Below are 11,923 nucleotides of genomic sequence, written 5' to 3' on the forward strand. Positions count from 1 at the left end.
GGGATTTTAAGTCTCCTATATGTTCTTTTGTGTATTTAATATAGAGTGCTTGATAAAACAAAAATGAGAGTCTGATAAGGACTCAGCCATAGTCAGGTTGCTTGTTTGGCCAGGCTGATCATTGGCTGTCCCTGGTATTGCAGAGACATTGATCACCACTGGGGTTGAGCGATCGGGATCGGAAAAGATCAGAATTACGATCCCGATCGCTTACCTGCAACTTAACTTAACTGTAACTTACCTGCTCAGTACCGCTACCGCTCCCCAGAGCTCTGGGCCGTTGTTCTCTGTCCGCGCCTTTCTCACTCACATGCCGGCAGAGTGCCGTGTGCACCCCCTCTGAATGAGAGAGGAGAGAAACGGACAGAGAACAACGACCCGGAGCTCCGGGTACAGCGTACACACCAGGAGAGGAGGTGGCATCGGTTCTGTGCAGGTAACCAGACAGGAGGGGAGACTAAGTAGACAGCGGATTTTTTAATCACTACACTGCTGTGTAGTGAATAGGATTGTTTTTAAAATCCAATTTTCGATCATTTAAAAATCGCATTGACTTGTATTAAGATCAGAATTGGGATCGGGATCGGGTTCAGATAGAATATGATTGGAAATCGGATTTTAAAAACAATCCTGAAATCTCAAAATTGGCTCAACCTCAATCACCACCTACTCAGGGATGCTGAAAAAGTGATAGTGCATGAAGCTGCACATTGGGTAGGATCCTCCGCAATTCTACGTTAGTACCCAAGTAAAGCTCGTAGGGTAAGAGGGTTGTTATATGTCGTGTCACAGCTTCACTTGTTTAGTAACCCTATTTAGAACCCTATTGAGAACTTCATGAAAGTGGGTATTAGTGCAGATACATGCAGATATAGTCACCAAACCACATATTATCACAAATAACTTTTGGACCCAGAAAATGAGGATTGACCTCAAAGGTAGACCCCTGGTAGACTCGGCTGGTTGCCAGTAGGAAGACATCAGAAGAAACTACTGAACTACTGAAATAATAATAATAATAATAATAATAATAATAATAATAATAATAATAATAACAATTATTATTATTATTATTATTATTATTATCTGTATGAATCTGTTATCAGATCGTAAAGGAACAGAAGAAAGAATATCCCACTGCAAGTTTGTTTTGAAACCACATGTATTGCTCGTCCTGTGTGAGTTATGACCTACGCAAGCTTTAGGGAAGGTTCGGGCAAATGACTGCAAACTGAAGATTTAGGGCTTGACCTACAAACTGAGACATATAGAGAAATAAATTGTCATAGTAGTCCAATGAAAAGGATAGGAAGCAAGTTTTTGTAACACAGACAGTGTAGAGGGAGATTCATGACAAGATCAGACCCAGAAGACTTCTCCATTGCTGATAGAAAAGCGACTGCATTACAGACGGTACTGGATGGAATAATTATTGGATAAGAACAGAAAGACTAAAGGGATTCTGTTGTCCTTTCCACTCATTGCCAACGAGAAAGATACAAAGGAAGACTGGTTAGGTTGTAATTGAAAGACCACAGTCAGACTCAATAATCACTGGGAGACCATTGACTATGGGAAGTCAACTGGGTAGGACTAAATAGAATTTGACCTGGAGACTATAGTTGGATTGAAGGGTGACTGGGGACCCCTCAACGATGATAAATCAACTGGTAGGAACTGACTACATTGTATCCCACAGATCATGGTCAGATTGAATGATCAATCTTTACTGGGGACCATTCTACTATGGGTAGGAATAGGTAAGTGGGAAACCATAGTGTGAGGGGTATTATCAGCCCAAGTAACATCCAAACTTTGGGTACTTAGAAAAATGGTTGTAGGCAGATTAAATGTTACTCATTTTAAGATAATCATAAAACAAGGACACTCCACCATTTCCAGTAAAAAAAATGACCAAAGATGGGGGTAACCAGTAAGCTATAGAATGGTATAAGACTTGATCCCTGGTGTCCATCAGGTTTCCTCTGGGAGAATAGCCATCCTCCATACATTCCTCCGATTTTAGACAGAATCTGCGGATGTGAACCTAGCCATACCATACAGCGAGCATTATTATATAACTACATGTCATACTTTATGCAGTAATGGACAGTTTATGTCCTATCACTGCTGGGACATGGCATGGGAGTGGCTTAGGCTAAGTTCACATGGGGTATTTTGGTCAGTATTTTGAGGTCGTATCTGCCTCAAAATCCTGGCCAAAAAGACAGCTGTCATTGAAATTAATGGAAGCTGGGCAGGTCTTTTTTCGGGGAGCGGTTTGTTCCGCCTCCTGGGAAAAAGAATGGACAAGCCTCGCAACTCCGCCTGAAGACACTCCCTCCTCCCGACTAGCCCATTCTTTTGGGCCTACTCCGGAGCAGAGTGCACGACTGGATGCCGTTGCACTGCACCGGCATCCAGTTGCAGCTACCCGTATTTTGTACCGGAACCTGAGGCAGCCTCCCCCTCAGTTTCCGGACCAAAAAAAACCCATTTGAACCCGGCCTTAGAGGCCTAAAATGTGGTGACAGATTTTGAATAATTATAGAACTTACCAGTTGTGCGTTCTGTGTACTCAGACCCACAAACAAATTCTGAAGGACAATGTACAATTGAATTGCTGCTTAGCATTGAATCAGATTCACAATCGAAACAGGAGAAAGTATATTTCGAACCTAAAAAAAGAATCACAATGATCATCTACTCTATTATTTACTGTCACACATGTTTTATATCATTGTGTATTATTATTATTATTATTATTATTATTATCAATATTATCAATACATTAATAATAAAACCAATAAATAAACCAACTATCTTGTCCCCCGATGTGTCAGATAACTTACCTGTTACTGCAGCAGATAATGAGAGGAGACTCAGAATTACAAGCAGGGAGATCATTGTTCAGCTCTTGAGGACAGGTCGTATTGTGTGGTGGAAATCTTGGTTGAGGTTCCTCATTTATAGGCCTTGGGCGGACATGGGAGGATCTTAATAATTCCAATGAAAGTAAATCCTCCTCAGTAACAAACAATAGATAAAGTGTCACCCTCCTCCCCTCTCCTTATATCTCATGATAATAAAATGTGTTACTTTTCAAGACTTCTGATTAAAATATAACTAAACTTTCGGACAACTTTTGATTTTATGGCAGAATTTGTGTCATTCTTTATATGTAATGAAGAAAAAGTGAGTTCAGAACACGATAAGGTGGCACTACTGTGACGTCATCTTAACCAGTTATATCTCAGGCATAATAAAATATAGAAATTTTCTTCTGGAGTTGTATAATATGGCAATTCTCATTTCTCATACAATACCAGTGGTTGTGTTTGACATGTGAGGCATAGTTGACAATGTTTCTTATGTGATCTACATATGAGCTACAGTCTTGTTTCCAGAGTGTCATTGAGGTGTGTCTGAAATGTATACAGTGTACAAAAGGTGCTTAAAAACTCTATAAGCTATCTAGGTGCTCATTTAGTTGGACACAGTGCACCAATACCACTGATAATTGTTGTAGGTCAGCAAAGCATTTTACCACTGCTCTTAGATCACAAGTTGGATGTACTGTTGCGTAGACTGGCACCAAAAAGTGGCCCAATGGCATATTGTTTAGAGATGAGCAAACACTGTTCGGATCAGCCTTTCTGAACAGCACGCTCCCATAGAAATGAATGGAAGCACCTGGCACGTACACTTTGCCGGTGGCCGGTCGCCGTGCCAGGTGCCTCCATTCATTTCTATGGGAGCGTGCTGTTCGGAACGACTGATCCGAACAGTGTTCGCTCATCTCTAATATTGTTCTGTGGCAAAAATTGGCGTGCATTTCTAGGTGCTTTGCCTAAATTTATAGGTACTCAGTGCTCCTCGATTTATAGAACTTTGACCCTGCCTGTATTTATAGGTAAAGGTGGCTGCTTGAATGTATAGTCATTGTATTCCTAGAAGGTGAATCTCCTTCCTAGTCTCAAGTCTTTTGCAGCCTCCAACAGGTTTACTTCCAGGATTGCCCTGTATTTATATCCATCCAGCTTCCCATCAACTCAGACCCGGCTGAAGTAAAGCCTCCACCAGCCTGTGTGTCACAGTGGAGATGGGGTGCTCAGGGGAATGAACAGGGTTACTTCTCCACCACACATAGCGCTTTCAATTTACGCCAAAAAGTTCAACTTTGGCCTTCTTCCACATGTTTGCTGTGTCCCCTATATGGCTTGTGCAAAACTGCAAACAGCACTTCTTATGTCTTTCTTTCAACAATGGTTTTCTTCTTGCCACTCTTCCATAAAGTCCATATTTGTGGTGTGCACGACTTATAGTTGTCTTGTGAGCAGATTCTACCACCTTATCTGTGGATTTCTGCAGCTCCTCCAGAGTGACCATGGGCCTCTTGGCTGCTTTGCCGACTAGTACTCTCCTTGCTCAGTGATCTATCAGTTTTGGTGGATATCTATGCCTTGGTAGGTTTGCAGTTGTAGAATACCTTTTCCATTTTTGGATGATGGATTGAACAGTGCTCCTTGGGATATTCAAAGCTTGGGATATGTTTTCATAAACTAAACCTGCTTTAAGCTTCTACACAACTTTATTTTTGACCTGTCTGGTGAGTTCCTTGGTCTTCATGATGCTGTTTGTTCACTAGTGTTGTCTAACAAACCACTGAGGCCTTCACAGACCAGGTGTATTTATAATGAGATTAATTTACACATGACTGGACTCTATTACTATATTAACCCCTTCCCGACATGCGCCGTAATAGTACGGCGCGTGTCGGGTCTGTAACTATGGCGACCGCCCGGGAGCCGGGCGGCCGTCATAGCCGCCGGGTGTCTACTGCTTCAAGCAGTAAACAACCAGCTCTAATGCCTCCGATCGGTCCCCGGACCGATCGGAGGCATTAACTCCTCTGGCGCTGCTGTCAAAGGCGCCGGAGGCGCCATCTTCCCGGCGGCGCATGGGCGCCGCCATTTTGGCAGGGATCGCCGGCTCCTGGAGCATGCTCCAGGGTCGACCCCCCGTTGCCATGACAGCCGGGAGCCTTGTTAAGGGCTCCCAGCCAGTCTGCAAATTCTCTCTTTTGCAGGCTGGTGTATACAGCCTGCAAAAGAGATGATGCTTTTTTGCAATGCATTGCAATGCATTAGCATTGTAATGCATTGCATTAGTGATCAGACCCCCTGGGGTTCAACACCCCTAGGGGGTCTAATAAATGCAAAAAAAAAAATAAAAAAAAAAGTAAAAAAAAATATAAAAAAATATAAAAAGTATTAAAAGTTCAAATCACCCCCCTTTCCCTAGAACAGATATAAAAGTAGTTAAAAACTGTGAAACATATACATGTTAGGTATCCCCGCGTCCGAAATCGCCCGCTCTACAAATCTATACAAATATTTTTCCTGTTCGGTAAACGCCGTAGCAGGAAAAATAGTCAAAAGTGCCAAACCGCCGTTTTTTCACTGTTTTAATTCTGCTAAAAATTTGAATAAAAAGTGATCAAAGCAATAACATTTCCCGAAAATGGTAGAACTAAAAAGTACACCCAGCCCCGCAAAAAAAGACGCCCTATGCATCCCCGTACACCTATGTATAAAAAAGTTACGGCCATCGGAATATGGCGACTTTTAGAAAAAAAATTTTTTAACACCGTTTTCGAATTTTTGTAAAATGTAAATAAAACCATATAAATTTGGTATCCCTGGAACCGTACCGAAACACAGAATACAGGGGACATGTCATTTTGGCTGCACAGTGAACGCCGTAAAACCAAAGTCGCAGAAATGCATTTTTTCTTCAAATCCACCCCATTCTGAATTTTTTTCCTGCTTCCCAGTACATTATATAGAATAATTAATGGTGGCATCATGAAGAAAAAATTGTCCCGCAAAAATTAAGACCTCATATGGCTCTGGGAGCGGAGAAATAAAAAAGTTATGGGGTTTAGAAGGAGGGGAGTCAAAAACGAAAAACGAAAATCAAAAAATGCCATCGGCGGGAAGGTGTTAAGAAACTTCTGAAGGTAATTGTGCACACTGGATTTTATTTAGGGGTATCAGAGTCCTGGGAGCTGAAGACTTTTCCAAGTCACACTTGTCAGATTTTTACTTGATTAAAATTTTGAAAATCAGGTATCATTTTCCTTCCACTTCACAATTATCGGCTACTTTGTGTTGGTTATCACTGAAAATGTCAATAAAATTCATTTAAGTTTGTGGTTGTAAGGTGAGAAAAAGTGAAAAAGTGGAAAGGGTGTGAATATTTTTGCAAGGCATTATACAAGTGTAGGGGACCATACAAGTTTTTTTACGGATCCATTATTGTAAATGACATACCGATGCAATACGAATGTGTTTTTTTTTCAGATTACACTTCTGTATTTACAGTAACTACAGGAAAAACCACTACCATGGCGGGCATGTACCCTAACAGAGAGGTGGAACTTAGCAGCAGTGATCATGTATGTAGGGAGGTGGTCAGTTGTGGAATCAAACCTGATTTGGGGACTCACAAATAAAATTCCGCTGATTATCTGATAATCTTGGTATATCAGATCTGAAGATAATAATTTATGACAATGCATGTCGTGGCGGCCATTTTTGTTCATCTGATACAAATCCCCAGTTGTTTAGTTGTATATGGAATATTCGGGTTGAACAGGGCTTGCGATGAAGCAGTTTTCCTATCTCTACACATCTGGAAGCCTATCAAAGGTTCTCGGGTTTGTCTCCAGAGATCTTCAATAGAGATGAGCGAGTAGGTATTCGATCAAATACTACGGTATTCGAAATACTCGTACTCGATCGAGTACCACTCGCTATTCGAATGGAAAAATTCGATGCAGAACCAGCCTTTATTGGCCGAATGCTATACAGTCAGCCAATCAACGCTGGTTCTTCTCCTACCTTTAGAAGTCTTCTCCACGCAGCGTCCCCGCAGCGTCTTCTGGCTCTGAATTCACTCTGCCAGGCATCGGGCCCGGGCAGAGCCAACTGTGCATGCCCGCACTACAAGAAAATGGCCGAATTCAGAGCCGGAAGACGCCGCAGGGACGCTGCACGGAGAAGACTTCTCAGAGAATCCAGCCCAACCCTCACTCGTGGACTTGGTAAGTTCAATTTGATCGAATGTTGCCTACCCCTGAAACGAGCATTTTCCCCCATAGAGTATAATAAGATTCGATATTCGATTCGAGTAGTTGAATATTGAGGGGCTACTCGAAACGAATATTGAATATTTAACTACTCGCTCATCTCTAATCTTCAATTACAATTCCACAGTCCACAGGGGCAGCATTAAGAAAGGGCAAATTATAGCTTAGGGCCCAATTCCCCAAAAGAACCCCTGCCAGCTATTTATCTCAAATGGAGGAAGTTGGCAACTAAAGAGTTTATGGTACTAAGATCCCGTGCAATAATCTCACACATAGTGTGATCAGGGGTTGCCCAAAAATTTCCATGACTGCTGAGGGCCTAACTAAGTTATCTGTATATTAGGTCTTGTGTTTGTACTGACGAAATCCACCTCAAAATCTACCATTTCACAATAGAGGTCTATGTAGACAGCTCGCATTTGGTTTTCCATGAGCTGTTTGTTCCCACTCACGGAAAAAAGAAGCAAGCTGCCTTTTCTTGAGGCGGGCACCACAGTGGAAATCGCCGCGGTGCATCCACGTCAAGATAATCCCTCCGGACTAGTCCCATTCATTTGGACCTACTCCGAAGTGAGAAGCCGCATCAGTCGACAGGCGCGTTTTGGTCCTGATTCTGACGCACTTCCCGCGTCAAAATCAGGAACAAAATACGCAGTCACTAGCTCCATGTGAACTAGCCCTAAAACTAGCACATCTAACATCTAACAAAACTAGTGTTTTGGCCACTTGACCATGATGAAAAAGTTGTCTGTGCCACAAATGCACAGCTTACATTGCAAAAATTAAGACCTTAAATAGCTCTGTCACTGGAGTAGTAAAACAAAAAGTTATGACTTTAGAAGATAGTCATGAAAAACTAATATATTTACTGTAAAAAAAAAAAAATCAATATAAATTAGGTATTTCTATGATCACACTCACCCACGGAATAAAGGGAACATGTTATTTAGGCTGTACGGTGAATGGTGCAAATGTAAACAACTAATGACAAAATTGTACACATCTGCTGGAAGATTGATCCAAGTCTCATCTTAATGAAATATTTCAAGACATTGGTTCTTGTCTTCTCCCAACCCATTTCAGATCGAGCCCTTCTTCTTGTCTTGGAAGATGTTTCATATAGCTGACCAAGGCCAGAACTGATCGCTATAGTTAAAGATATAGGTAATAGCGTTTGACATAGTGTGTTACAGAAGTGAACAGAGGTTAATGAAGATAGAATCACAGATAAGGAAGATTCAACTGAATACAATGAGGACCAGTGACAGCAGGAGGAGAGAACGTAGACAGACTCGTTGAATAGACATACAAACAAACCAATAGCAAAAGAGATATAAAGTATTGGTAGAATTAATCTGAGATCTCCCTACAATGTGTCTCAAAATCATGTTCTCAAAGCCGCTCATCTTATGCAGCACATTTCAATATACTGTATATATGAGGAGAGGAGAGGGGAGAAGAGGAGAGGAGAGAAGAGGGGAGAGGAGGAGAGGAGAGAAGAGGGGAGAGGAGGAGAGGAGGGGATGGGAGAGGAGTGGAGGAAAGAGGAGGGGAGGGGGGAGGAGAGAAGAGGAGAGGAGAGAAGAAGGGAGAGGGGAGGGGATGGGAGAGGAGTGGAGTAAAGAGGAGGGGAGGGGAGGGGAGGGGAGGAGAGGAGAGGAGAGAAGAGAAGAGAAGAGGAGAGGAGAAGGAGAAGGAGAAGGAGAAGGAGAAGGAGAAGGAGAAGGAGAAGGAGAGAAGAAGGGAGGGGGAGGGGATGGGAGAGGAGGGGAGGAAAGAGGAGGGGAGGGGGGAGGAGAGAAGAGGAGAGGAGAAGGAGAGGAGAGGGGAGAGGAGAGGAATTTATAGATTATTTATGGGCTTGGATATTTATTTTATTTAAGTTTTATTGGAAAAAAATCCCATCCAAATTTTTTTAAGCCTTTTATTCACAATAGTTTCAGTCAGGTCAACATACAGTAATTGCCTTGGTGCAGGTAATAGTATCTTTATATAATGATTTACCAACATTCATAGTCCAATTGCCACGATCACAGTAGGATTGTGTTGCACATCCCCAAGAGACCTGAGAAAATAAGTATATTCCTGTAAAAATAAAAACAAGAGCTGTCACATAACACAATATTACAGCAGGTCTGATATAGAATAATGATGTCACATCAACTCTATAAATCCTGTTTATCCTGGGAATAAACCCTGCACTACAACTGACCAATCCCTGCTAGACAGCTTTCATAAATGAGGTTTGCTTATAATACAGAAGTAGCCAAGTTTAACATGTCTTAGTGCATTAAGTAAATAGTTGTTAATTACTTTAGATCAAAATTACTTTAGATCTTCAACTTGAGTTATCAAATTCAAGTTGAAGATGTCTACATCTGTATACAATTGGTTCTGGAAAAGCAATACAAATTAACTTTAACTTCTCCCTGCAAAGACCTGACAAGCTTCTAGATGTTTCATCATCAGAATAGAAATATGTTTCCCAATTGTCCCGACTACTGTGAGCTCTCAATACCAGTCAGTAGCAGGAAAGGGGCTCATATGTCAGTGCTCCCTGTTATTGTTCTTCCACAGGGACAGCAAATCCATCTACTGGCTCCTAATAGACATGTCAGAGAACTAGTTAGTGAGAAGGAAAGTGCTCAGGACTGGAGATGACTGTTATAGGAGATCAGATCGGAAGGAATCTTCTCTTTACAATGAACAACAAAAAAACTATTATTGGTACCTGATAGTCTTATAGTCTGGAGAAAACACCTATTCTCATTCCCTCTGCATTGTACAGTAGCTGTAGTATTAAACCGGTTGTAACCAGATGTGTAGTCTGTACAGACCAGCCCATTTTGGAGATAATTTCGTACATCTGGAGAAGAAAAGAGAAAAAGCAAAATAAAAATGGACTCACTTTCCCATGAAATGCTTTCATTGAATGAACCATTGACCACATCGTAGATTTTCCTGTTCCAATGGTTCCCAGTACTAGGCTGGTTTTTGTTTACTGCTGCATTGGTAGTGTGTTGCCTTTGTAGATAACCATCATAACCAATCACTGGACACAGCCCACATGTCCTTTGATTTTATCCTCTATAACTCAATAGATCCCACCTGAGTAATAATACATCACATTACTTAAGACATCAGCAATTAGGAGGGATGGGAAATTGTTCTGGGCAAACCTGGAACCCGAGGGTCAATGAATAATTTCCTTTCCCAAACTAGAGGTGAAGCAATCCAATGGGAGTAGGGTATGGATGGGAGCTGTTAGAAGGACTTTAGATTCAGGTACTAGCCCTCTTCCATGGTGTTCACAGTGTTGGAAGTATTCTCCACCAAATGTTTCTTAATTCCATGACTGACTCTGTTAAAATAAGGCTGCCCCTAGGATGGTGATGGTAGTAGAACATAGGGGACTTTAGTGCTTTTTTTAAAAAAAAAATCTCATTTTTCTAGCTGTAGAGAATGTCACAAGATGGAGGTACACACTCTTTCACTATTGAGGGAGGCACACACTCATTTGTCATGGACTTAGCCAAGCTGGAGCATGGTTCCCCCTTAAGGTTTAGATTATTTCAACAGGTTAACACATCAGCTATGATGTAAATCCCACTATGCGGGCAGGCTTTTCTATCTTAAGCTGTGCCGCACTACTACAACCTTCTGTAGGATTATTCAACATCAAAGGGTGAACAAACTCATGGTCCAATCTTAGATGCTGTAGCCAAAACCTTAACAGCACACGACAGTATTTCTCATCAAATAAAAATAAAACAGTGTCTTAACTGGTACATCTGAAACATAGACTCATGTGAAGGCATATAAAAGAGTACACAATATCAGACATTTGTGCACTAGGGGAATATGTGTGGGACACTATTGAGACGTGTGTCTAAAAAAGCAGAAATATATCACTTACATTTACTGCTATCAGGAGTACAGAAGTCATCGGTACAACATGAGGTGACCACAGTTTTATGATCATTCACTGTGGTCCTGCTCCCCGCAAAGTTACATTGGGATAAATGTTTGCATGTCCTTTCCAAATGTGAAACGGTTTTCTTACCTAGAAACAAACCAGACATCTTTTTCTTACTAAAAAAAAATAAAAATAAAAATATAAAAAAAGGAAAAACTGAGTTACTTGGTTTGGCCCTTTTGTTGGAAGGGTTCTCACAAAATCTCTGCTAGCTGGGGCATCTAAATATCAGTTATAATTCAGTGCTCCTTGTATTATAGTTACTCTCCAAACTGAGCAAGAGATGAGGAATCTGAGCAGATGATACCCACTTCAACCCCACACCATGTCTATTAACTCATAATCTTTCAATAAGGTATACGAAAATTAGTTAATTCTTAACTAAACAACCCATTCTGTGTTGCTATGTAGTGAGGGTCTGACAGGTTGAACTGGACAGTTATGCAAGAGACTCGTGAAGACAAGTGGATGATAATTCACAGTTTTTTTGTTTTGTTTTGTTTTTGCTGTAATGAACTGCAAAAGGCTTGTTGTGTTCCACCTTAAACACACAGATATGACTAATGAGCAGCAGTATACTCTGAAAACTATGGCTAATGAGTCCCTAATTTCTTTCCTCACTAAAAATTGCCTTTAACCCCTTCCCGCCGATGGCATTTTTTGATTTTCGTTTTTCGTTTTTGACTCCCCTCCTTCTAAACCCCATAACTTTTTTATTTCTCCGCTCCCAGAGCCATATGAGGTCTTAATTTTTGCGGGACACATTTTTCTTCATGATGCTACCATTAATTATT

This window comes from Leptodactylus fuscus, chromosome 6 (assembly GCF_031893055.1).
Source record: "Leptodactylus fuscus isolate aLepFus1 chromosome 6, aLepFus1.hap2, whole genome shotgun sequence".
Lineage (NCBI taxonomy): Eukaryota > Metazoa > Chordata > Amphibia > Anura > Leptodactylidae > Leptodactylus > Leptodactylus fuscus.